This window comes from Hetaerina americana, unplaced genomic scaffold (assembly GCF_022747635.1).
Source record: "Hetaerina americana unplaced genomic scaffold, ioHetAmer1.1.p SCAF_94, whole genome shotgun sequence".
Lineage (NCBI taxonomy): Eukaryota > Metazoa > Arthropoda > Insecta > Odonata > Calopterygidae > Hetaerina > Hetaerina americana.
This window is the reverse complement of record NW_027287583.1, coordinates 172,142-196,086: the sequence shown is the minus strand read 5'-3', so window position 1 is coordinate 196,086 and position 23,945 is coordinate 172,142.

Genomic DNA, 23,945 nt, shown 5'->3' with positions numbered 1-23,945 from the left:
CGAGAGATGAGACGTCTAGAAAATACGTCGAAAAACTCAGTATGGGTACAAATGAAGTGTTTCAGTAAGAGAGTCAGACGGGTTGCCCACAAATGAAAATGTTTTTAAAATATTGCCACGTGAATCACGAAACGCTGCATTAGGTAAGGGACCAGGGTTTTTTTCATGCTCTGAGAAAGATCTCATTCGTTGTAGATTACGGGTGAGTTTCCATTTAAGGTTTTAATCTCGTTGGTTACAGAAGCGGAGGAAATGGCGACGAAATTTAATGGGGTACACAGCGATTCCCGGGCCGAGATGTGGGAAATGGGAGGAATTCCTATTATCACTTTGGAACACCAAGTTAATCTAATCTAGCTGGTTGAATTTTTATACGAAAACGAAGAAACGCTTTGCAACTTTGGGGTTATTTTTCGGATTTATAATTTAAGGAAGCACACTTAACCTCCGAAACGCCATATATATATATATATATATATATATATATATATATATATATATATATATATATACATACATATATATACACATATATATATATATACATATATATAAAAATATATTTATAGGTTGTTCCCAGACCAGAAGATTCGGGAAACGGTATCCTTACGGGTATGAATGAAAAATTTGTCAGGAAGCCGTCCTCCTCCGTGAACTTCAATGCAGACAATGGCCATGTGAGTCACACGGGCAGTATACAATGCGGAAAATAAGTTTATCATTTGAGGGATCTGACATATATGTTTTACCGCGGGACCGTCTCGTGACAACTTCGTGGACTGGAGTATTGTGCTCGTCCGTAGTTTCCCCGCCTTTAGACAACAGTGAGAGAACTAACCCACGAATGTCCTTTTAATTTCTTTTCTTTGATATTTCCTTGGAAATTAATTTTACGTTGCAGTTGGGTCGGGCCCAAAATATGTTTTTTTTTTAAACTTCCTGTTTTTATTGCTTTTCAAAGACTCCCTTATAAGGGGCTGTCAAACTATCAGAGTTTTTAAAAACACTTTTCTGAATATTATTTCGGAGAGCGCAAATATATATAGAAATCATGGGACCTATAAAATAGGATTAAAATGTCAATAGGAACACTTCTTTCAGTGTACTGCGGTGGCTTCATTCTTTGATCAGCCCTTGTTTATAATGTAGCAATAAGCATGCCAAGATCGAATAAAGGTCGATTTATACTTTTATTGCATTCTGTTTTTATTTTATATTTAGTATATTTAGTAACCTACAAGCCACCGATAGGGTGTGTAGCAGGGGGTGATTACACACCAGACTAATTTTGGCCCTAATATATTTTCCTTGGCTAGTTCGGGCAACGCTATTTTGACCCCTCATCATTCAGGGGAAAAATGACATCCTAAATCTAAATGTGTTCTGCACCGAGTCTCTCTAATTTTATAGGCATGATCTCGCCTACCGTAGTACGGTGGGGCTAATAACATATTTTTAACATCATTGCAAAAGAGACATCCTTCCAATTTATGCAGGAGATTCAATGTGTAATTTACCCGTCGGTCCGTGAGCCATTCCCAACAGAGCTCCTCTTAATTATTTTGATACGCTGTTCAGTTTACCATAACAACGTTTTACAAATCTGGCTTCTCTACGCTTCACTCGATCCAATTCAGCAATCAATCCAGCAACTCTTGAGGATCCCGTTTACTTTCAGTATATTTTTAATGGGGGCTTTTAGTTTTTCAGCGAGCACAAATCTATTCCTAGGGAAAACTTCGGGGTTTGATTTTGAGCGTAAACTCTTCGAGGATACCCTTCCTTATGAATACTCGTCAAATCATAAGATATCGAAAATATTTCGGCAAATATAACAAAGTTTTCTATGGTTTGCTGTTACTGAGAAATAATAACGAAGGCCCGATTTGGTTTATGACATACTGACTTTTCTAAGGTCACGGATTCTTATGAAAATGTACGATATGCTATTCTGCAGTATTTTTAAAAGGAGCGTACAATATAAAATGGCGATATCCAGAAGTCAATTAAAGTTAATTTTGCTGCTACCGTTAATACCGGTGCTGCTGATAACGTGCGATGTATTGATTACATGTTTTTTGTAAAGTCAAATTTGAAAAGTTATTAAATATTTCCAAATGTTGAAAGCTAAATATCAAGTTTTTTATTGGTGAACACATTGATAAATTGTTAATCATTGTTAATTTGATATGATGTATGGCTGTCATTCAGCTTACGTCAAATATGAATACTATGAATGATAACCCTAAGACGAGGATTATCCTGTGATATTTGCATTCGACTTTTTTTAAATTGAATCTTTCTGTGCAAATTTTGTAATCGTGAATCTTGCTTGGTGAAATAATGAATAGGATTACTGTTGTTTCGTTGGAATTGACGTTGTGAGTCAAAATGTAACTTACTTGCTCATGCCTGCTTCAAACTCACTCGTAGTGTTGAAGTGTACTTTGATATTGTCCGAGGGCGAGTCGCTTGATCCATTTACGACGCATGTCGAAACATCTTCCACTTGAACTGTGCGCACTATCTTATCTCATAGTGTGTTTTCTTATCAAAAAAGTATATTTCGCAATAATCCACGAATCATAGGTTAGTCGGTTTTTATGAAATTTCCAGTTTCAATGCATTGAAAGTGTTTTCTCGTCATTTTATTATTTTCTTGCGATGAATTTAACTTTAGAAGTTCTTATATGCAACTAAGCATTGCTTAATATTTAGCTTTCTTCGTTTCATCCCTAAAACCTCCTACTAAACGAAAATGATTCAAAATCTTCCAAACGTCACACGAAACAGAGTTACACACACACATACACACTCACACACATACACACACACACACACACACACACACACATATATATATATATATATATATATATATATATATATATATATATATATATATATGTGTGTGTGTGTGTGTGTGTGTGTGTGTGTGTGTGTGTGTGTGTGTGTGTGTGTGTGTATATATGTGTAATTGTGTATGTATATAACTCTGTTTTATGTATATATACTACCTTGATCAAAAATTTCCCGGAATTTATTCAGAAAATTAAAAATACAAGTTTATTCATCTAAATCTATATTGTCCCCTTCAAAGTAATCCCCATCGACTGCAACACACTTATGCCAGCGCTTGATCCAATCCTCGAAACATTTTTTATATTCGGTTTTCGGTATGTCCATCAGTGCTTCCTGCGATTTTTCCATTACTTCCTCTCGGCTGCTAAAACGCGTTCCCCGTAATGGTTTTTTAACTCGATTGAACAGAAAGAAGTCACAGGGAGCCAAATCAGGTGAATTCGGTGGCTGTTGGATGGTATTTGTTGCATTTTTCGTCAAAAAATTACGAATAATGATAGCACTGTGCGACGGTGCGTTATCATGGTGCAAAATCCACGAGTTTTCTGCCCACATTTCTGGTCTCTTTCGGCGAATTGCTTCACGCAAACGTCTCATAACGCCCAAATAATACTCTTTGTTTACTGTCTGGCCTTCTGGCAAAAATTCATGATGCACTACACCGTTGTAATCCATGAAAACCGTCAGCATTGCCTTCTTTTTTGACTGAAAACGACGTGGTTTTTTTGGTCTCGGCTCATTTGGTGAACGCCATTCACTTGCCTGATGTCTGGATTGCGTGTCGTACTCATAAACCCACGTCTCGTCTCCAGTAATGATCCTTTTGATGAATGTGGGATCGGATTCAGCCTCGCAAATCATGTCTTTTGCGACGTCAACACGGTCTCTTTTTTGCATGAAATTGAGGTCTTTTGGCACCAACTTTGCTGCTACACGACGGAAACCCAAAGCATTAACCACAATGTCTTGGGCGGATCCATAGGCAATGTTCAAGTCCTCCGCTATTTCTCTGATGGTTAATTTGCGGTTATTGACCAACATTTCTTTTACTTTATCAATTTTTTCACCGACTTTCGATGTCGATGGTCTGCCACTGCGTTCATCATCTTCGATTGACTCACGACCACTTCTGAACCGCTCGTGCCACTGGTAAACGACCGTTTTTTTAGAGAATCGTTGCCGAAACACTTTTCCAACATTTCCAACGTCCGTGCGCCACTAAATCCGTTTTTTACGCAAAATTTAATATAAGTTCGTTGTTGCAAATTTAAATCCATTTCTGCAATTGTAAAAAATCGCCAACACACACAGAGATAGATGTACTCTTGGCTACGTAACTTTTACAAATGTCAAGTTATGACACTAAGATTTAAAGGGAATATCAACAACAGATGTACCAATTTAACAAAAAAAACAGAACTCAAATCGGAACGATGGGAGCGCCACACGGTGGTTATTCCGGGAACTTTTTGATCAAGGTAGTATATATAAAACTTGGACAGCAACAAGCAATATACGAACACATAAAAAGGGCACTCACATGTTATTTCTTAATAATTTCGACAGAATTTAGCTCCATCTTCCTCAGAAGAAACAGCAGTACTGATATATATATATATATATATATATATATATATATATATATATATATATATATACTGTATTGCCTTTGTTGCGTCCCAATTCGCGTCCTCCTGCATCGACTAAATTCATGGCGGGCCTTTCGTCTACAAGATCCAGTTATGAATCGCAAGAAAAGGGAAGGATAGTGATTTCGTGGTATTTTAAGACGAAAAGCATACTTCTCTAACAAGTGAAATAGCGGTTGCATAATCACTTAAGAGCGTTCCTGATGGCGTAACGGATATTTCAAGTCATTTAAGTAACGTCCATGTCGAGTTGCATATGTGCTTTCATCCACATTTAATTAGCAAACCTGCGGTAAGTTACGCCTCGAGGAATCACAAAACCCTTAGGCGGAGCGGAAAATTAGTACCTAAGAGCTGTTGAGCACTTCCGATCGTTTAATTTTATATTCGAACTCAAGGTATTACCGGCCGTCGTAAAAAAAGTCTGCTCTTCTCTCATTCGTGCTTTATAACGATACGTATTAATTTGCACACCTGTTACAAATGATCTTGATAGATAATTTCTTGGCAAATGATGTTAATAAATAGGATTTCATGAAATTTTAATGATATAATGATGTCATATCCCTCTAAAAATAACTGCCGAACATCTGGCAAAGTCAGTAAAAATTATTCTTTATTCCCTGTAAATTATCATGAAAACTCCTCAACCTTAAGGTGGAAAATCTTTGGGTTTTGCTTGGTTGCATAAATATTCCACATTCCAGTATTCCACATTCCTGTATTCCACAATAAAATTGTGCCAGGCCATTATAGTATATTCCTCTTAATATTTAGCTCAATTCCTGGCTATATTAAGATTTTGATTAGTAAAATTACAATCATTATTAATAAAATATATCTAATGAATTTATGTGAAATTAATTTGGCATAAAAATTCTTAGTGATTCTTATTGAACAAAGAATAAATGTAGAGATCACTAGTATTGAAAAGATTGTATTCGTTGCTTTCTTTAAAAATTAATTCCATAATGGTAGTCTACGACCGAGATGAAAATGCTGTACACCACTCGAGCAAGGAATACATCGAGGCGCAAACTGTGCGACTGTGAATCAATCGTCTAGATTTCCAACTTAATGGTCGAGGGTGCAAATTAGCCATCTCTAAAGGTCACATACGGACATGCCGAAGAGCAGAAGCAGCGATATGATTCTAGTAACTCTGTTGCAGTCATAATAGGTAGTGTGTACCTCAACTCGCATGTACAGGAATTATACTTGCTAGTCACGGCGGTTTGTAAAATTTCCTCAGCCACTTCGTAATGAAATCTACCTGTCCACGATTGTACTAGCAACTTGAAAAGCTTTTCACGCATCCACCTAAATTGGATTGACATTTCCGCTTTAGGCACTATCCACAGTATGCAAGGCAATATTTACAGTAAAGGTAATGGAAATATTAGGTGATGTTTCTCCTTGAGCCGTCCCTATTTGTGATGGATTTTGCGCTAGTAATTCCTATTGATGTTGCAATGTCAATTGAACGGAAAGTTTTACGGTCGGGGGTTTATTCTCAAGAAATGTTGACTAGTGCCCTACAGTCTTCCCCTTTGTAATTCTAACTCTCTGACACCCTGATATCTCTTTCGCCTTACACCCTTCTGTGATTGGCCTACAAATCCGGTCCCTATCTCTTCCTCTCATGGCCCTCCCTATCACATTTCATTCTATTTTTTTCCCGGCACATACTGTGCTCGATCCATCTGGTAATTATTTTTCTGATTCTGCTACATACTGTCTTTTTCACCTCTATTCTCCTGCGTACTTCTTCTTTTCTCATTTATTTGTCCATTTTTTCATCGAATATTCAACGCGCGCGTATTTAAAGTTTAAGGATATCTCGCGCATACTCAACTTCAAATGTTTTGAGGGTAATTTACAAGCGTCTATAGTAATTAATTACTTCAGTTCGTAGGGTGAATTCATTTTGTTATTTTTTCTTCTTTATTTTTATTGATTAAGAGGTACTATCCTACTTATCCTATAAAGGATATCCTACTTATCCTGTACTATCCTACTTATCCTAACCTACGTATCCTATAAAACGTCCATCGTATATTTTTAGCAAAGACTTTATTCATTTCCCAGAAAAAAGAGCAAATTTTTCGCACTGATGAGCATTCGCATGCTGCTGGTTGTACTCTTCCCTTCGCTTTTACCTTTTTCCAGCAGAAGGGTGAACTATTTGTTAACAAAAATAGCGATTGTGATGTTCAACTTCGTACTTTTCCATATAGTCCACGACTGTATATATATATATATGTATATATATATATATATATATATATATATATATATTGCTTGAATGATTTCTATCGATGTTCTACCTCGGATCTACCGCGGATGTTATTATTATGTTTTAATAAAAAACTCAGTTTAGAAGCGTGGTTTTGTAGAAAAAAAAGGAGAGAAAAATTTTAACGATGGAGATGATTAGAAATTTAAAATTTATTTTATCTCGTGATACCACGTGTGTAGACATTTCTTTTTACACTGATTGAATGTACAAATAATAGTGTTACATCAAAGGATTTAATTGATGAATCCGTGCCCAATATTAGATTAATAGCATCTTGGTAAATGAGGCAGCACCCTATTAGCATGTTTGTGTAGGAAATTGTGCATCCACAAATATATAGGCTAAGCATAATGTCAATCAGCGGTACCCTCCTCCCGTAAAACCCTAAGCGCAATGGTAGCGGAAGTGGTCTCACATCGAAGTTAGCGGGGATCCGTGTCATTAAAAACTTTCGCAATTCCAGAGGGAGAATAGAGTTTGTTAATTAACGTTTCCCGTCTAGTTCTGCGATCCGTACTTTCATTCCTTTTTAAATACCCACTCTCTCTCTCTCTCCCCCCGCTCTTCCCTACCTCCACTCCGTTCTTATCATTCCCTCCGTTAATTCATGGGCCTTCTGTGCCGGTCCCCTCTTCTTATTTTCTTATATATATATACATTTATTTTTTTTGCTCTTTCTTCTGCGGATAACGTCCCCATTCTCACCCGAGTCAGCCCGGGGGCGCCCCCGACGATCTTGCTTGAGAGTGAGAGAGGAGAAGGGTGCTCCCCCTACTACTCTCTCTTTCTCTCTCTCCCCCACCCCCTAGAGAGTGCGTGGCACGTGGAGGAGAGGGGCATGGCGGGTTGGGGGAAGGGGGGGGATTGAGTTTTGGTTTGGTTCGTCGGGGAAAGGGGTGGGTTTCGCGTGTCGACGAAGGGCCACGGCACGGGAAAAGAGAGTGAAGGCTAAGAGAGGGGGTGGGGGGTTTGGGGTAGGGGCTGGGGAGAGAAAGAAGAGAGAGAGAAGGGAAAGAGAAGACCTCTTTCCTATCCTACTTTTCCCAAAGGGGTCATCTTCTCATCACCTCCACCCCTTGCTCGAAAACACCCTCGTTCTTTCTCTCCCTCGCCAATCTCTCAGCAAGCGGGCTGCTTGCGAGAGGAGGGTCGGGGGACGTGAGAGAGAGAAGGAGGCAGCGATTCGCCCCCTCGTGCCTTCAGATCCGACCACTCCCTCCGCTACCCCTCCACCTCCCTCCTAACTCCGTCTCAATCCCTCCTTCTCTCCTCTCCTCTCTTTCTCTCTCTCTCCCATCCTCCTTCGCCTCCTCCCCGCCCCTCTCTACCCCCGCTTCCCCCTCCCGCCGCCCCTCCCTCGCCCTCCTCCCCCGCTCGCGGCTCCCCTCCCTCCATCCCGCACTCCCAGCTTCCCAGGGTTTCCACAGTCTGCCGCCATAGGCCGCGCCGATCGGTGCGAAGGTCTCGGTCGGCTCCCCGTCGGATAACGTTACGTTACCAGCTCTTTTCTGTTGTGGGGGGGTGGAGAGAGAGAGAGTGTGTGTGTAGTAGTAGCAGCAGCTCTGGGAGCGTGCTTTTTGCTCCCTCGCTGCCTCCCCCGCAAGCGTGTGGTGCTTCCGTTGAGTGTTGCTGCCCGGTCTCCGGGAGGACTGCCGCTGTGGGATTCCTTAGGGTGGATCCATCTCTTTCGTGTTTTGCGTCTCTTGGAGGGGACGGAACCCCTCCCTCCTCTCCCCATCCCCGTTCCCCCCTGAAACCTTCCTCCGGAGTCGCGTTCGACCCGGCGAAGGGGGAGTGTCCGATCCTCGAAGCCCGTGTTCCGTGGAACTTCTCGCCCGGCTTGTGCTCGTCGTCCGCCGCGTCCCGTCTAACTTAACTGCGAGACGTATCTTTTCCTTCCGCCTTGTTTTTTTTTCTTTCCTCGTTTCCGATTTCGTAACTCTTCCCCGTGGACCCTACCCGAAAGAAGATTCATTATTCTGGAGAAATTATTCATCCCTGCGAGCCGTTACGTCGGTGATGGTGTGAGGAACCAGCGGCGGAATCATAGTTTCCGACCGTGCAGCAGCAGTCCTTTAGGGATTTGTTTCGTCAGTGGGGATGACGGACGCTGTTAGTTCGGGCGTTCCCCTCGCTCCTCTACCGCTTCGGTCGTGGAGTTCAGTGGCCATTTCTACTTGAGTAGGACGACCGCCACAACAGAGAGGAAGGAAAAACTTTCGGCTTGATCACCCGTCCGTGTTTCGCATTGACCGTTTATGTTTTCCTACAAGTATCCAAGTTCCACGAGGAGTTTGGAAAGAAGAGAGATTAGCGACCAATAAACTTCAACCGAGTGTCTGCGTGTTCCACTCGTGCCCCTCCCCCCCGTGGAGCTGTTTGGTGTCTTCTCCCGGCCATCCTCTCTGCGCCCGTAACACATCCGAAGAGAGAGAGAGAGCGTGCCCCTCCCACTCTACTCGATCCTCACCTCGTCGTCTTCAACCCTTCCGCCGCTCCCACCCCTCCACCCTTCTGCCCGCCGTACCGTACCGGCGGGTACACATCGGTATCCTCGTCTTCCTTTTCGCCCCTCCCCCATCACCCGTTGTCTCTCTCCGCCAAATGCTTCGACCCGACAACCCTCGCCGACCCCCAAACAAGCGCCCGTTCGGTGACGAGGCTAGTGGTTTTCCGAGGTGAACGGTTTAGATGGATAAACGATCGGGACCGACCCGTCTCCTCCTCTTCTTCTCCACCACCCCGGCCACTTGACGTACACCTGACAGGATGTGAAGCCTCTGAATGAGTGTGCTCTAACTCTTTTGGACCTGTTTATTTTTTTTTGTTTCTATTTTTTTTCTAACGTTCGAGAGACTCGAGAGGAACGTAGCTTAACAAGGAATCGATCATAGGGAGTGAGTAGAGGTGAGTTTGGATGTGTTTTGCATGTATATGTGTATGTTTCTGATTTTTACCGGACTTGACTTTCTGTTTATCTTCCGTAATGGTGACTCTTTATTAGATATATGTGTGTGTATATATATATATATATATATATATATATAATGGGCTGACACAATATAACACAAATAGAAAAGAATAGCAACATTTAAAAGAAAACTCACACGGTTAATTGTTCGAGCTTTCGGCCCTCTCAGAGGCCTTTATTAAGTGAGACTGAAAATATGCATATTTTCAGTCTCACTTGAAGAAGGCCTCTGAGAGGGCCGAAAGCTCGAACAATTAACCGTGTGAGTTTTCTTTTAAATGTTGCTATTCTTTTCTATTTGTGTTATATTGTGTCAGCCCATTATTGTGCCGTTCGTGTGAGTTTTTCCTTACAAATAATTTTTGGTTAGCATGAAAGTTAAGATATTTATTGTCCTATAAGTAGCTATTAATCGATAATTTTGTACCTAAATTGATTCATCATGGCGGTTACATATCATATGAATCATTCACAATTAATTCCGTGGTAGTACTGCTGATTTAACAATCCTATGGTAAAAGGTTTATTTCCCAGCCGGATGAAGGCCTTGCCGCACTGGGACTCGGCTTAGTTCTATAAATCAGCAGCTATATCCTTCTACGATAAGCAAAGACGATAATGATAATCATCCACAAACTGCTGGCAATTTTAGATGTTTTCTTCCTATTTCTTTCCTTTCTTCTTTCTTTGTATATCAGAAGACTATAACATGCAAATATTGATTTTTTTCAAGGAACTGCGGGAGATGCCGCAACAGTAACTTTTAACGGAGTCATCCGCTAATCCGCTAATCCGCTTGGACGCCTCGGTAGCTTAAGTGGCTAAAGCACTCGACCGGATATTGAGGGATCTGGGTTCGAGTCCCAGTCAAGGCGAATGATTTTTACGCTCTGAAATTGTTGCATTGATTTTTTTCTTTGTCTCGATTACGTTCGTAGAGCCGAAAAAGTTTCATCAAGTTTATTACGTAGCTTCACAATAATTTTGGAGTAATGCTATCTCATATTAACATGCTGTGTACGTATACTACAAAATGAATCCATTATTGTCCAACGAGTACACCGGCATCATATCTCACGTGCACACATCTTTTTTTTTCAATAAAGGCTCAAATGAAACGAAGCTCTAAATATTGTCAGAAATTTTACTATTTTTTCAATTAAATAGATACACATCCCTGCATTGACTAGGTACACTCGCACGCAATTCCACCAGCAGAACATATTTTTTTTTAATTTTTATCATACAATCTAAGAAGTCGTTCAAGTCCTTGTTTTTTTTAATGTGCGAAGATATCGAACACGAAGATTCTTTGAATTTTCAACCTTTGGATCACCATGACGCGAATGCGGTGGGGGAGACGCAAGAGGTCACCTTATCAGCATCCGGTCAAGTTCATAGCCAGTCTATCAAGGCATTTATTGGCCACTTGAAGTCGATTAATCCAGACGCTCGACCGCGCACATTGACAATGCACGCGCGAGAACAAAAAAAAAATTCTTACGTGCCATCTTACACTTCTCCGCCTTAGAACGTGCTGCCCTTTTTTTTATTCAGCGTCTGGGTATGCACTGACGCAACCCGCCAACCAACTGATGATTCCATATGTTGCACTGCGTGCTCCACGTCGAAAACCGAAGCTCCCGGCGCCGTCCGCGTCTCTTTGACGGTCGGGAAGCATGTTTTGCACTTCGCTTTGCTCGAAATCGATGTCAAATTCGGCGTCATCGCCCTCTTTCGAAGTCTTGGCATTTTGGATGGACCACGCGGCTGACGTCACAAAAGCCCTGTCAATCCAATGAGAGAGACAGAGAGGGAGAATGAGTGTGGAAGGGCTTCGGACAGCGAGGGGAACGGGGGGGGGGGTTGGGAGGGGAAGCGGGTTGGGGTAGGGGGCGTTTCGGGCGTTGGCAGAGAAATGACAACCAAGCGAAGATATTCGCTCGAAATATCTATGAGGGAAGAATTTATTTCTCGGCCATACCTTTTTGGGACTAATAATAATGTCTACGTACTTTTCTAGGACTCGAGCCGTTTGGGCAAGAGCATCCAACATGAAAATACAAATCAAATGACCGACTATGAATTTAATTCAGAGCAAATGAAATATAAAATAGAGATAGTAAATAGAATATTCAAACATATGCTTCTAATCAGTTACATTATTTCAAATGAAAGTTACATTACACATTTTAATGTAGCTGTGACGCACAGTTTGTGACGTTGCTCGTAAGATATATATTTTCGAGTTTCGACGAGAGTCGTCTGAAACTGGACGTTTAATAAATCGCCAATTTTTAATTAATCATTATATTCCACTATATCACGCCTGAAACGTCTCTTTTCATTTGCACGTTTAATATTTTTGTTTTAAACTCGGTTGGGTTAGCTTTCAGTTAAATTGGAGACTTTAATCCCAAATCAAGTAGTACGCCTTGAGTTGCCCAATATAGAATCAACTCCATGGGAAGAAATATCCCGTACGAAGGTAATAACTTGAAAGCTAATAACTATAATATTCCTTAGTAATAAGAAATCAGTCGCTGAGTGAAATTAGTGTTGATACAATTGCAATAGCTAATTCCAAAGTCTCTTGCTAATAACTCATTCATTAACTCATTACTTTGCTAATTCCGTCTCATCCAATGAATGAATTAGGTGCTGACCTTTCGTCTATTCACCAGAAGGTCCCGGGTTTCAAACATTTTGGTGGCACTCAGCACCCTTATTAGATTAACTATACAAGCTTGCAATCAATCCTTGCTTTCCTCCCTCCCTCCTCATCCCCTCCGTCCAGAACTATATATACTGTGTTTGACTTGTATTTTTACCTGATGATGTTTTACCATAACGAAACCTAGGTCGTAAATAAAAGTTTTATGTGGAAAAGTCAAGTGGTTTAATTTTTAGTTCAATGTGAAGAATTTCCACGAAATGACGCCAGAAATTGTTTTATTTAACTATACTAGCTGTGACATTTTGAGAAACAAATCTAAAAAAACCGGAGGAAACCCTGGGATGCAAACTGCCCCACCCCTCCTTTCTCTACAGTGAATCCGCTAATGTCACATACTGAATATCATGTGAAAATAACGCATTAAGCTTTAAACTCACTCTTAATTTGTCAACAAATACCGGTAACTTGGGTTTTTTCATTAGTAAAATGGGCAGTAAAACCAATTAGAATCCCATTGTGTTGGTTGAATTGTCAATTGAAAGAAATTGAGACGATTGCGTGTTTGATTATGATACAAATTTTATAACACCACCGCTTTTTAAGTTGGAAAAAGTTATCAAAATAAAATGATAGTGAAAGGAATATTTAAACTATTAATTAATAGGAGTTTAAAAGTGCGGACATTCGAATATTGAATAGATAACGTTGGACTAAAATTAACCGTTCATTGGAGCAGAGGCTGTTGATTGTTCGCTTCCTCAGGGCACTGTTGACTTTAGTCAATTCTATGGCCTCGGAGTGAATTCGATTAAACGTTGGATAGTTTAGTATGTTATATAAAAGCAAATACAATGGAGAAATCAACTGCTAGAGAACTGATGTCAACCATTAAAGAGAGCACAAAACAAAAAAAAAGGAAATGATGAAATGTTTTCAGGAAAATCAATAAATTTGCGTTTTGTTTAATATTTTGAAAATTTTAACTACAACTACTAACACCTTGCTGAGTATGCCGAAAATCATTACTTTCCAGGGCTGACCTTTCGCGAAATCCTTAGTCGTAAATTAAAACTATTTAACTCTTCTGAAAGAATTTTTATAAATTGAAATTCATGCATTAATTAAAACAGATTGAAGTCATTGTTTTATAAGTCTAACTAATGTATAATAATAATAAACAATTTTTATTTATCTGGGAGCAAAGTCCCTTGGAGCAGAATACCTGTTACATGAGGTTTTGAAACCTATGGGGTGAAACAGGTTTACATAATGCATAGAATAAGGTAATTAAACTAGTCACAAAACACAATTTAACATCAGTTGAACGAAACATATAGTACAATACATGCATTTTGTATACATACATTTATTAGTATGTAAACTATGTAATTCCAGAACTCGTCGTTTTGCAATAATTTAGCCATTTCCAGGTACAGGTTTCGTGGGCCTTAAAATTTGAAATTTAAATTTATCACTGGTTTGAAATTAGTTTCATTCATGAATTGACATGTTTCAATAATGACTCACTTTTGTTTTCTGCTTCGTTTCATTATTAGGGCCCTTAGGTATTCCTAGAATTCAGTATTTTGAGCTTCAACGTATGAAATTGGGTAAAATAATTTTAGATGACCGCCAATGTAGGCATTTCGTTCTCAATCGTGTAGGTTGCGAGAAACCCTAGAGGGAGGGGGCATTCGGTAAGTTCTCGGCAGTGCAGTTGCTCGACAATACCGAGGTCGTGTCGTCTCCGTAACTCCCGAATCTTGTGTGCCCAAACGGTGTGATCCGTGGAGGTCGTGACATAAAATTGTTCATTGTCTCTGGATCAGGAATCCGAGCCTTGAGTGAATAGCACCCCTGGGGACTGTTCAGTGGACCAAAAGTTACTTTCTAAAAATCTCGTCTTGGAGAGTGGGAGACACCGAAAGGAAATGGTAGAGGCGTCCTTCGAATGAAGCTGACCCTAGTGCTGCGATCAATGAATCGAAGTAAAATTATCAGTGTTGCCCTTTCATGCGCTCAAAGCAGAGTGGTGGCCCATGTTAGGTCGCCTTTTACTTTTCTGCTTTGATGTTTTTCCAACACAAAAAGACCGTATTTGTTCCCTTGTACCGGGTGCCGTTCAATTCCTCCCACCCAAATATTTGCTTGAAACTGTTGGCGTCCAGGCTGTTCTCAATTCATGATATTGCAATAGTTAATGGAAATAATTCTTGCCATTATTAGTTATACAATATTAAAATAAGTGAAACAATTTCGATTTTTTTGTTTTTTCTTTAAATTCTCTCCTTTTGCTGCATTGAGGATAACATCTAATCGCATCGATATTTTTGTTCTCCAATATATGTTGAAGGATTCATAAAAAGTTTGGAGTATATAAGGGTTAAATGGAAGTGGGATACTCGCGACTTTCCCTCGCTTTGAGTCATATTCATACGGTTGAGGCATTTCCGATTTGTACAGGTTGTAGATTTTTGTGGGAGCTTCAACAGATGAAGTCATGGTTCACCTACAATTCAAAAAATGTGAACAATTACATATTTTAGGATGGAAAATTCCATCTCCGAGTTGTGTCAGCAAAACTTGGAATAGACGGCATTTTCGCGCATTGGAAGTATTGAGCTAAGCTGTTTATCACTGCACGTTAGGTTATTAGAAACTCACAGATCTTAGAAGGGGGGATCGGGATTGGTGCGGTACCTAACGTACTGGCTTCCCTACCAGAGGGCCCAGGTTCAAATCCCAGTGGTGTTGAATATTTTTCAGTGGTATCTCGATCCCTACTTGAGGTGCTTTGTGGAGGGCACTTTGAGTGAGTACGCCGTCCGTCGTTAAGCTGTGGACCCCTTGGCGCCTTTCGTTAAGAGTAGGTTAATGCCGACGCCGGGTTTCTCTCCACCCTTCATCTTTACCTGTCCATCCGTAATGGCGCAAATGACCTCAGCAGTCGGTCGCCTACCCTTAAATACTACTACGTAGTAGGGGAATTTCCTCAAATTCATTTCATCTTTTAATCCTACACTCATATCTAGTTAATAATGAATGGATTTTGATATTGTACGAGTTTTGAACGAACAAACATGAATAGCCGATAATAGCATATCATGAGTTGACATTAAATAATTTGAGATAAAACCAACACGTCCCAATATTCTCATCCTGAAAGCTCAACTGCTTCATAGGAAACAAATTTTAAAGCAAGATGAATCTTCCAACTTTAGAATTGGAATCGTTTTCGTTAGAGAAAGAAATCAGGAATAAATTTATTCCCAACTCTGCGAACTTGTTTTAGTCACTAGTAAAGGTATTGTATATTGATTAGTTTTGACACAGTTGAGGAAGTCTGTTACTAAATTTATTTTCAAAAAACTCTCTGAATACGGAAAGCTAATTATAAACAACGTAGCGTTGATAATTTTGCATGATGTCGTTCAATACATGCAAATTCGATAAATGTTCCTGAGTTTTTGACTATGATCATGCATTTATTTTACTTTAAATGAAATTTTCACAGCTCAAAAATTGTCGTTCTCATTGTCTAACACATATTATACCTATTATCTGTCAGTCAAATTACCATCGTTAAAGTGTGGTTGGGCTGAGAATTAGGTATTGCGTCGTAAATAGGAGTTTAGCCCTGGGCGTTAGGTACATACCACGCAGCAGAAATGTAGGAACGGGACCAAAACTTTTATCTTTACTTTCATTAATGCCACTCCCAAAACTTTTTACGCGTTCATTACAGACGACTTCTGACGGTTTCCATTCGCCCTTTTCCTTGCGTAAGAAACTCGGAATCGGCGATTACATGAAAAGGGGTACGGAAGGTCGTGAGCGTTACTCATTGAGTACGGCACTGGATGTATGGCCCACGAGAGCCCTTTTCCTCGGCACCTCTCCCGGCCGTCCCGCCCCATGGCATCCCTTATCTCCCCTTTCGGTACCTCTTCCACCCCTTCAGCCCTCATCGTCAACTAAATCCTCCACTTCCCTCTCTCCCCAATCTCCCCACCCTTCCTTCTCATCCTGTCTTATCTTATCTCCGTTCCTTCGCGCTAAGCATATAGAGAGAGCATTCCATTTCCCCATCCCATCCTTTTCAAAATACAAAAAGCTCCACAAACAGAGCGTCATCCGTCGTTGCTTCGCCCATTTCCAACAGCACCTTTCGGGAGGCTCGCCCGCTCATTTGTCTTTTGGAATTAGTAGTCAGGTATTCAACCGCGGACATGCTCGGTGAACTCCGCTATCATGTTGGTGCGGTAAATCCGCGCTACCAGCACGTTAGAGGTATCAACATCAAGGAAGCGAGCGGGGTAATTCTTCGAATGATTCTCCCTTCGGATTATTCTCGCTGGCACCAGAAGTCATTAGAGTTATTGCCTCTCATCTCGATTTATCCCTCTTAAAGTCTTCTTCCGGGTTGAATAGGCTGAGGAGATGGCATTCGTTAAGTTCATCTATCGTAGAAAGGTTTAGAAAGGCCCAAGCAACGATTTTTGAATAACAAATAATTAGTTTTATGGTTACTTACATTTCTGGAAAACATTAATGGTTAAATTCATGTTTAAAAACTTTATTCCTCGTGTAAAGTTTGTGATCTTAGGGCATTAAATAAACATTAGATTTTCTTCCACAACGGCTCCCTTGAACAATTCACTGGTACCTTTGATTCTGCTCTCATGTTCCAAAATAATGATTACCAGGGTTCTTTATTCTCTATGCTTGTCATAGACTGATAACTTGGAGTGGAAATTTTCAAATTTCTCTTCTTTCGATTAATTTTATTTCTCCTTATAAGAAAATATCGTCGTGCACATACTCCTTGTCAAGACGTAATGGCATTTTATCACGATAACTAATGCAGAATTACGCCGCATTGTGGTTCTTTCGCAAATGGCGCATCCATCATCGCTGTCATTTCCTACATATCTGCGTGGAGGTACGATATTGAAGAACAGCGATGAAACATTCCCTTGCCTTATTAAAGTTATTTTTTTTCCATTTCAGCGGTTCTTTTCTTTTTATAAAACGAAATTCAGATATAGGCAATGGTGCTCGAGAAATGTGTGATGTCACCGAAACATATGCGGACAAGCAATTGAGGGAAATATTTGATTGGGTGAAATGGGGTCATACCTCCAATCAATCAATCATATTTACACCTATATTTTTAAATAAAATGAATGTGCCGGTGTATTTGGTAATTTTTTCCTGAAAACTTAGCTATTCCCACCTCCATCACACTCCTCGAGTTGAATTTGACGATGAATCACATACGATGGAACCCGACTATATATACTACCTTGATCAAAAAGTTCCCGGAATAACCACCGTGTGGCGCTCCCATCGTTCCGATTTGAGTTCTGTTTTTTTTGTTAAATTGGTACATCTGTTGTTGATATTCCCTTTAAATCTTAGTGTCATAACTTGACATTTGCAAAAGTTACGGTCGGTTTTCGGTATGTCCATCAGTGCTTCCTGCGATTTTTCCATTACTTCGTCTCGGCTGCTAAAACGCGTTCCCCGTAATGGTTTTTTAACTCGATTGAACAGAAAGAAGTCACAGGGAGCCAAATCAGGTGAATTCAGTGGCTGTTGGATGGTATTTGTTGCATTTTTCGTCAAAAAATTACGAATAATGATAGCACTGTGCGACGGTGCGTTATCATGGTGCAAAATCCACGAGTTTTCTGCCCACATTTCTGGTCTCTTTGGCGAATTGCTTCACGCAAACGTCTCATAACGCCCAAATAATACTCTTTGTTTACTGTCTGGCCTTCTGGCAAAAATTCATGATGCACTACACCGTTGTAATCCATGAAAACCGTCAGCATTGCCTTCTTTTTTGACTGAAAACGACGTGGTTTTTTTGGTCTCGGCTCATTTGGTGAACGCCATTCACTTGCCTGATGTCTGGATTGCGTGTCGTACTCATAAACCCACGTCTCGTCTCCAGTAATGATCCTTTTGATGAATGTGGGATCGGATTCAGCCTCGCAAATCATGTCTTTTGCGACGTCAACACGGTCTCTTTTTTGCATGAAATTGAGGTCTTTTGGCACCAACTTTGCTGCTACACGACGGAAACCCAAATCATTAACCACAATGTCTTGGGCGGATCCATAGGCAATGTTCAAGTCCTCCGCTATTTCTCTGATGGTTAATTTGCGGTTATTGACCAACATTTCTTTTACTTTATCAATTTTTTCACCGACTTTCGATGTCGATGGTCTGCCACTGCGTTCATCATCTTCGATTGACTCACGACCACTTCTGAACCGCTCGTGCCACTGGTAAACGACCGTTTTTTTTAGAGAATCGTTGCCGAAACACTTTTCCAACATTTCCAACGTCCGTGCGCCACTAAATCCGTTTTTTACGCAAAATTTAATACAAGTTCGTTGTTGCAAATTTAAATCCATTTCTGCAATTGTAAAAAATCGCCAACACACACAGAGATAGATGTACTCTTGGCTACGTAACTTTTGCAAATGTCAAGTTATGACACTAAGATTTAAAGGGAATATCAACAACAGATGTACCAATTTAACAAAAAAAACAGAACTCAAATCGGAACGATGGGAGCGCCACACGGTGGTTATTCCGGGAACTTTTTGATCAAGGTAGTAGTATATATATATATATATAGATGTCATAAAAATATTGAATTTATGCGATATATGATTCAAACAATATTTAGATGAACATCATGTATTCAGCATAGAAATATGTGATAGGCCATCCAAACGTTTTTGGTACTTTGGTACATATACCAAATCAATAGGAAATTCTGAGTTTTTATAAGTAATAATCAATCACATTAGCTTAGGAATGTTTGGTAATGAATTTATACTTCATTAAAATCAACTGTCCAAGGGCGTTCATCTACATCAAAAGAAAACTCATGAAAATGTTATCGACAAGAACTTCATTCGTCTGTATATTAATGTAATCATTATGGCATCAGGCGCACAAAACTAGACCTTTTATCTTTGCCACACGATTTCTATTTTGATGAAGCTGTTGTCCAAACTCTTGACTCACACCCTGCACCCTGTCGCAAGAAAGAGAAATGGTTCCAGAATTTTTGTCTCACTGAACCCATCTCTTCACCACGAAAATATTCAGGAAAGGAGTTATCCAAACCACCATTGAATCAACTCATTCCTTTTGATGCTTAATAATGCCTTAGGTACTATGTATGGCTATTACAAGTCACATTAATTATCCCGGGGGTTGATATCATCGTTGTGGGTAGAGTGCACCTCGTCCTAAACCCAAAGGGGTGTGCAATTCACGCCTCAGCGTAATAAGGACAGTTCCTGTGCACGCTGCAGCTTCCCAGGAAGATCTGGTGTCTTGTTTTATTTAGTCTTTTTTATTTAGTACCCCGCGAGCCACCACTAGGGTATGTGGCAGGGGGAGCTTACACACCAGGCATACCTTGACCCAAAATACCTTGTCCTCCTAGCGCGGTCGAACTAAAGTTATTTTAATTTGATCCACTATCGTTCGTGGAAAAAATGGAATCTTATATCTATCTGTTCTGCACATAATCTCTTGAAGGGTCGTCAAGGGTGTCAAGGGCTGTCGCCGGGAAACCAATCTGGACCCTCCGATTGCGGGACCAGTACTCTATGTACTGGACTACCACACCCGATTATATATGTGATATCTGTCAGAAAATGATACCGTAACACAAATGTTCAACTGGAGAACCCCTTGAAGTTGCCCAGCTACTTTTCTTAAAGCGGCGTTTATGTCCCGATGTACACTGGAATCAAAGTACGGCAAATACCTAAGAGTAAACCACTCCTCGCACACTAAGCACCGCGGGGGATCCATCCCATTCTCCTCGCCGGTGCACTGAGACGTGGCAGAGTGGGATCCCCTTGGTCCGTCCAAACACGTTCGCCGGGACTGCGAAGAGGCAAGGTCCCCGGTACTCCGCTTGTCGTAGTGGGTTCACTACTCCATCCGTCCCTTCACCGCCGGCGCCCCCCCCCCTCCCCCAATGCCTTTTCGCATTAGTTGACTGGAGCGTGAACAGGTCGCGCCGCTACTGTGGCATTCATGAAGGCGATAGACGGGGATGGATGCATATCAGTCACCGACGTCGTTCACCTCTCATCCGCCACGCCGGAACCCCCACTCCCTCCCCACGCTCCTCATCGGTCCCATTCCGCCTCCTCCCGACTGTCGCGTCGCCAGGCACCGCCGGCGACCCGTGGATTCGCGTCGGAGTGAAAAGAGGGAATGAGAGAGAGAGAAGCAGGAATGGTTGTGTGGATGTGTCTCGTTTGCTCCCGCTCTTGTGCGTACTGGATAGGCGTATTGATTCCGATCGAACTGAATGTAAGGGGGTGGTTGAGGTGGGGGAGAGAGGGGTGTGGGGAAGCGAGTGGGGTACGGAAGAGGGGGGCTTGGCGGGTAGGGTGGGGGGGGAGAGGGGGTTCTGGGCGATTAGGGAGGAGAATCCTTGAGGCCATTCGCTCGTCATCGCTCTCGTCCCTCCCTTCACCTCCTCAATGCTCGCTAGATAGCTCCCTCGAATGTCCGGTTCGACGTCTGTTATTCCGGGAGCACACATCCCTTGAATCCTTGAACGTTTTGGTAATGAGCGGATGGATTCTATTTCCATGCATAAGCAAATAGAGCCTCTGGAAAAAACGTCCTTGGCCATTATGTGTGTTTAACGCGCCAGCTGATGTATTTAGTGGTCGTCGCTTGGTTGTGCAATGTTAAAATCCATAATATAATTACAAAAATGATTTGCCGACTAGTCCTGAAAACACTCAAGTAAATCAGAATAAATTCTTAGATTAAAAGGAGGATTCAAGTAATGAATTTCATCATCAATATCTTAGATGAAGGTGATTAACCAATTAATCAATTTCCTTTGAGATGTTAGTTGATCAAATTATAAGTTAGTTGGCTTGACCAATTATGTAATTATTTCTAAATTTTGATTTATTTATTTTTTTAATTTTAAAAACACTGGCGTTGTGACACAGGTCAGAAGATGTCTATTTTTTTTAACCTGTGTAGTATGAGTGAACCTTTTTGGTAATGATGGGTTTTAAACATACCAATTAAATTATTAGTATTCTTAACTTTAGATTGTCAATCCTTTAACTTAAGTAAACGCATTGATGGGTGAAAATATTTTCATCTTTAAAATTTAGATAAATTCGAGATTCATCTACAGCTACGCAATGCCCCTCTAGTCACCGTAAGTGCGCGTGGGGGAAGTGTTAGGGCACCAGCCATGTATGAACAAAAATGGGTGCAAATCTGCAATTGAACGTATATTTGCTCATATACACAAACACGCGTGCACTTGCACCCGTACGCATTCACCCGTACACACATAAACATGCATGCCTGCTCACAATTTGGCATTAATTGGTGTGTTTTATTTAATAATAATTTGTTTTAAAAAGAAAGATAATGGTACTTGTGTTAGATTTTGCTATCCATTGTCATTGAAATCATCGGTAGCTTCGTACTTTATGGTACGTACTTCGTACTTTGTTTAGTTCTTTAGGGTTTTTGTAGAGTTTTAAGTTTGTATGTATAGTTCATTAATGTAGAAAGTCCACGGTTCGGGTAATGATGGGAAGGCATTTTAAAAATATTGTTTGCGACCTGAAGTTGATACCTAATTTTCGCATTTTTTCAGTGAGCTCCCTGTTTTTTTTCCAGCAGCTAACACATACATTTTATCGATATCATTTAAAGTCACTTCATACCCCTCTGATCCTATCGATGTGTTTTCCATTACTTATCCATTTAATATACGAGTAGTTTTGATGATTGCCTTAAGTAAACATCACCATTCCCGTATGGCTTAGCCGTTGTAATATTTTAAATATTTCCGCCTTCGTACATCTCTCGTTCACGAATGACAGTGGGAAAAATCAGCGAGAAACTCACTGTCACCTCTTTCATACTCCATCAACGTAAAAAATCGACCGAGTTCCGTTTACGTTCATAGCTCCTGTACACATTCATGACTTGAAAGGTAAAACATTAAAATTGTCTTATTATTTGCCAGATCAGCGCCATGCTCGTAATCCTAAAAGAGTCTGAGGCCCTTGGCGAGCGAGAAACGTAGGCATCCAAGATTTAATATGCATTATCATGATAAGCAATGTTCGGTGAAGGAAACGAAGTTAGAGGGAGGTATTTTTATGGGAACTGAGAGAACACAGGGAGGCCCCCAGGGTTGAGTGATAATGGGCTGCATGCATGATGCATGGCTTCACTCGAGAGAATTTCAGACGAGTTGACCTGTAGTGAGTAGTCACATATGCCATTCTCTCTCTCTCACACACACACGACAAAGTTAACGAAGCGTTCGCAGAACTGGATCAACTCCATTAAGCATAGCATGCATGCATTTGAGCATTAGCTTGTATAATATGAATATATTTTCAGGATAGACTAAAGAAGTCAACTTTGCGCAAAAACAATGCGTCACTCTACATGTTGGGAGTTTCACTAAAGAAAGTTATGTGTTCTCGATTTTATATCCGTTCTCTTTAGTTGAATGGTCGCAACTTATTTAATAAGCTCAATTTGTCTGGTATAACATCAGCATTCGGTCAATAGCACGCCTGAAAGTTTTTCGAGCATCGTATACGTATATTTGTTCCTTTTTACGGTTGGTGACCTAACACCCCCCGCCACACGCCCTATCGGGGTATTATGTAGATGTATATTCCGTAGTTTGTTCCAAATAATATACGAAAACCGAAGTTACGATAGGATGAAAAGATTTATTGAACAGCGGTAAAAAAAAAATAAGTAGGAAATGTCCGACAGCGAGCGTTCCGAGGTGATTCACCCAACGGAGCAGCTATATTTAACCGGTGAGATTTCCCTCGTGAAAAAAACCTTTGCGACAATTCGTGTCCGATAACAGTGCAATGCACCCTTAACGGCCGAGTGAAGTTCTTAATGGAAGAGTGAACGATAGGGGGAAGGGAGACATAAGGGACCGGACAGGTTGACTGGCCACGCAGGAGAGTCGGAGGAGGAGGACAGAAAGAGATACCCCATGGCTGAAGAGCTCTGGGACGGACACCTTGTATCCATGACAACAGCGTGAATTGTGTTACCTATCTCTAATCGGTTTCGGAGAGCTGGAAATTTTTCATCTAGTCTGCAGACATGAGATTTGGAGTGCTTGTAAATATACACTATCCGAAGCGTTATAAAACACATTCGCTCTGGCTATCTATTCCACTATAACAAATCCCAGTGGGATGAAAACAAAAGTAAATTGGTAGCTCGCTTGCCCGTACTCCTTGGGGTTAATTCTCAAACAGGATGTATGTTTTACTAATATTCAATGGCTCGCTATAGCAAATTTGCGATTTGTTATATACTCGGAGGCCAGTGAACACAAACCTATCGACAAATACTATTACTACTACCAGCACTAAGAGTGGTTTATCAGAGAGTTCATTTCTGATGACA